General features: G+C 37.0%; 1 pseudogene across 1 annotated transcript; it reads left to right on the top strand.

Annotated features, from left to right (window-relative positions):
- The first annotated feature begins 802 nt into the window (after positions 1–802).
- LOC143555041 (protein STRICTOSIDINE SYNTHASE-LIKE 13 pseudogene) lies at positions 803–1881 on the top strand (annotated as a pseudogene). The gene is made up of 2 exons (XR_013139136.1): positions 803–1560; positions 1647–1881. The product of XR_013139136.1 is annotated as a protein STRICTOSIDINE SYNTHASE-LIKE 13 pseudogene (transcript).
- Positions 1882–4458: the final 2577 nt, after the last annotated feature.

Below are 4458 nucleotides of genomic sequence, written 5' to 3'. Positions count from 1 at the left end.
GCAACAAGAAAACTAACCAAATATCATCATCTCCTATTCTCTTATATATTAAGTATAAAAGATATATAACAATAATAAATTTTAACCACACAAAACATTATCTTATAATATGAGGTTACGTATGCTATATCAAAGAAAGATATTTAAAATGACATAGAAATGGCTTAAAATAAGCACGCACATAAAAGTTAACAATGAAAGAAATGCACCGTTTAAACAAGGAAAGAAATCATGAAGTCATGCAAGATTAATAAAATGTTGTAAAGTGACATAGGTGAATCACATGATCAACAAAAGACAACCTAAACTCAACCAGTTTATGTTCTCACAACAAGATTGCAATAATCGGATTCATTGATATTCCTGGTATAGTAGATGCTATCACACATACAATCATACTCAATTCGATGGAATTGTTTGATTTTAAAGGGGATCTTCTATAATTTCGCACGTAAGGGGGTTATTTCTTGGTTTCGTCCAGTCATTAATAACTTGATTATTTTTAGATAATAGTAGATAGAAACAACGCTTGTAAGGAGTCCTAATTAAACCAAGAAATATAGGCCTGCCTGCCATCCACACCAGTCATTCATTTAACATAGCACATGACAAAAGTTGAACTCCTTTAACATAGCAACTGTAAAATAATGGATGCCAGTTTTCAACATGGATAACCCTTCGTGTACCAACAGTCCTTCATCCCAACAACATAAATCCATGCTTTAACACCATTTACAAACTCATCAAACCCATCATTCTCACACTTTTGTCTCCCTAGAAAGCGCACGTCGCGGCTCGTTTGTGTTCATTTTACTTATGGAGAAGAAAACGAGATTAGAACACGAAGATCGTCAGTTGCACCCACATGTGATTCTTCTCTCCGCGGTTGTGTTAGGATTTGTGATCATGGATCCCTTTAAAATGAGTCCGGTTGGTGAACATGATTTTAAACAGGTGAAACATGATATCGCGCCTTATGACCAAGTGATGGGGAGTTGGCCCCATGACAATCTTAGCCGGCTAGGACAAGGGAACTTAGAGCATGTGGATCAAGTGTTTGGACCCGAGTCGTTGGAGTTTGATCCTTTGGGAAATGGACCATATAGCGGCCTAGCCGATGGTCGGATCGTCAAATGGTCGGGTGAAGATAGAGGATGGGAAACTTTCGCTCTCGCCTCGCACAAGTGGTATGTTTTCACTTTTTTGTTATAAAAACATAACTTTTACTAATAAAGATAAATGCATATGTAACAAACTTTATTTGCAACATGAAAGGACCGAAAAACTATGCGCGACGGGAAAAGACTCGACGACTTACAAGCAATGGAAAAACAAGGAGCGATGTGGCCGGCCACTTGGATTAAGGTTCGACAAAAATACTGGAAATTTGTATATAGCTGATGCGTATCACGGGCTTATGGTGGTGGGTCCCGACGGTGGATTGGCCCGACCGTTGACCACTCAGATTGATGGAAAGCCCATACTCTTTGCAAATGATCTTGACATTCATAGTAATGGGTCCATTTTCTTTACAGACACCAGTATGAAGTACAATAGAGTGTGAGTTTCATGATCCTGTTAGTTTAAGGTTATGTAGCAGAAGTACCATGAATCTTGTGTATGATGTTATTTTTGTTTTGTCTTAGGAACCACTTTTTTATAATGTTGGAAGGAGAGTCAACAGGAAGACTGCTTAGATATGATCCTCCTACAAAGTCAACTCATGTTGTGTTAGATGGCTTGGCTTTCCCAAATGGAGTTCAATTGTCTAAAGACCAGTCATTTCTTTTATTCACAGAAACTACAAACTGCAGGTATGTTTTAAAGTAGTTTGGATAAAATTAGAGGTGTTGATCGTGTCGGATTGATGGATTGAATTGTTCAACCCGAACACGATCCATATTTTTATTCATATAAAAAAATATCAACCAACGCGTACGCACTTAAAATCATATAACCTATAACCTGAGCAGGTGCCATTTATCTAAATGTGTCAATTAGGTCGGCAAGCAATAATTAATTTAAAAACGTGTTAATCGGGTTGGTGGATTTAAAAAAAAAATGTGTTAAGAAGGTCATAAAATAGTTAGTGGGTCAACATGCATAATTAAGTGAATTTGGGAGCAACCTATTTAATTAAACAAGCTGATGGGTCGTCAACCTGTTTAGTTAAATAGGTTAAACCGTTGAACCAAACAAGAATCTTTTAATTAAACATGTCGGGTACACACGACTCATTTCTTAAACCGGTTAGATATTACAACAAAAAATTTAAGTATTTTCATGTTGTGTTGTGTTATAAATTGTCACCACTAGTTAAAATCTCTTATGTCGCCTTACAAAGATAGTTTTTTCAACTTTGTTAATGATATTTCACTACTCGATAATTGCCTGTCATTGTTATACCTATCCATCGTGAACAACAACGGATAGAACAAACCCAAAAAAGTACATTTTATAATATACGTCACAAATCCCCCATACATCAACAATGGATATTTGCAGCATGCCTAACTTTCATAACCCATTTTCAACATATATCTCTAATGCTGAAAGCCCTCTGTTTTATAGTGTTTAAAATAACAAGTTTCTTGAAGCATGTTTAAATGTGTTATCACAACCAACACATTTAAGCATGTTCCGTATTTGTCATTAAAGATTTGATAACCAAACCAAAAACCAAATCAACCACTAGGATAATAATATTCTCATGTGACTATTATTTATAACTGAACCATATTTATATTCATATTTTAGATACTGTTGTATACTACATATACTAGATATATCTACCCCTATGAATGTATGTGTATGTTATGCATGTAAGTTTATGTGTGTATCTATATATGTAACATCCCCAAAATTTCGATCCAAATTTGACAGCTAAGTAAAGTTGAAGGATCAAAATAATTCCCTAAAATAAGTGTTGGGAAAATTTAAATAAAGTTACCACATGTTAAGGATATGGGATAAAGAAATTCCATCCCACATTGAAATATGTAAGAAAGTGGAAGCATTCCACATGAGTATAAATAAGGAAATTAAAACCCATCCCACATGGAAAGTGGTAAAAAAATGGAAGCTCTTTATAAGGAAGAGATTTTCCATAATAGTATTCTTATATGCCTAGCATGCACCCAGTGGTCCTAGCGGAGGGTGTGAAGCACCCGACGCGCACATGCATGGGCTCAGGCTCGGGCGAAGGGCGTTGGGCGATGGGCGCAATGTGGCGCTTTGATGGCGCACTTTGCACTTCACGTATTGCGATGGACCCTGATGACTCAGGGACACGTGTCACACTCAGGTGACACGTGGTAGCAGGGTAGGACACGTGGCAGGCCACATGGCAGTCATGCATAAGTGGTGGCATCGCGCTACGCGATGGCCACATTGAAGACTCCATTACGTATTGCGATGGAGTCCAAAATCAGCTATAAAAGGGGGGTGCACGGCACATTCATTTCTCACACCAAACTTTCTCTCTCTAGAAATACTCTCTCACTACCTCGATTTCCTTGCCCCGACCCGACAATCGTTACCTCGTAATCCGTGCCATACACTGACAATACCTCGAAGAGCGTGCCACCCGAAAATAACCCAACATTCTATCTCGAAGTACGTGCACGTCATGACGGACACCATATGTTGCCTCGTTTTGCGTGCCAATCTCAAAGTTCGTGCTAAGCCCCGAAGTTCTGACAATCTAAGCACCAGTACGCGACATAGAGTAGAAGTGCTGCTCGTACAAACTTAGGTATCTAACTTCGAATACCCGTGTAAGGTAAGGGTTCTGACCTAAGTCATTATGGTATTATTATTATATGGCTTAGACCATAGTCAGGGGTATAGCCCAAACCTTGATCATGATTATGTTTACATAAGCTTTAAACATACAAAGGATTATAATAGTGTTTCTTTACAACTAAGAAACATCGGTTTTACATTCATAAGGAAATATAGTTTCTTCCTGATTAAGAAACATAGCATTCATATACAAAGATTGTAGTTAATACATTGTTTCTTCATGTGTAAGAAACATAAGATTTTACATACATAGCAATCAATGATTGTTTCTTCTTGAAGAAGAAACAGATTATAGATGCTTCTTCATGAAGAAGAAACTCATCATATGATTTGGTAAATAAACAGAAAGACTATGGGTCTCAATATTTTATTTAAACAAATGATCAATCAAGGTTTAAAGCTATTTAAACCAGACTAAAGGTCTATAGCCGGATCAAGAGACGATTCGGATATTTATATACCTATTTTATTATAGGTCAATCAGTCAGTCAATCAATCATTCATTCACAGTCAATGTTTCAAACGAGATCACCATATCATTCAGAACAGACAATCACAGGTGAATACGTTCAAACCTTTTCAATCAGTCAAAACACATTTATACTCAATGAGACGAACGGGTGTTTTGTCTTAACGAGTCAATCAATGTTTACA

The sequence above is a fragment of the Bidens hawaiensis genome, unplaced genomic scaffold (genome assembly GCF_021521415.1).
Source record: "Bidens hawaiensis isolate Kalapana, Puna unplaced genomic scaffold, B.hawaiensis_p1.1 tig00017951_1, whole genome shotgun sequence".
Lineage (NCBI taxonomy): Eukaryota > Viridiplantae > Streptophyta > Magnoliopsida > Asterales > Asteraceae > Bidens > Bidens hawaiensis.
The sequence above is the reverse complement of the archived record's forward strand: the minus strand, read 5'-3'. Positions and strand labels throughout refer to the sequence as shown.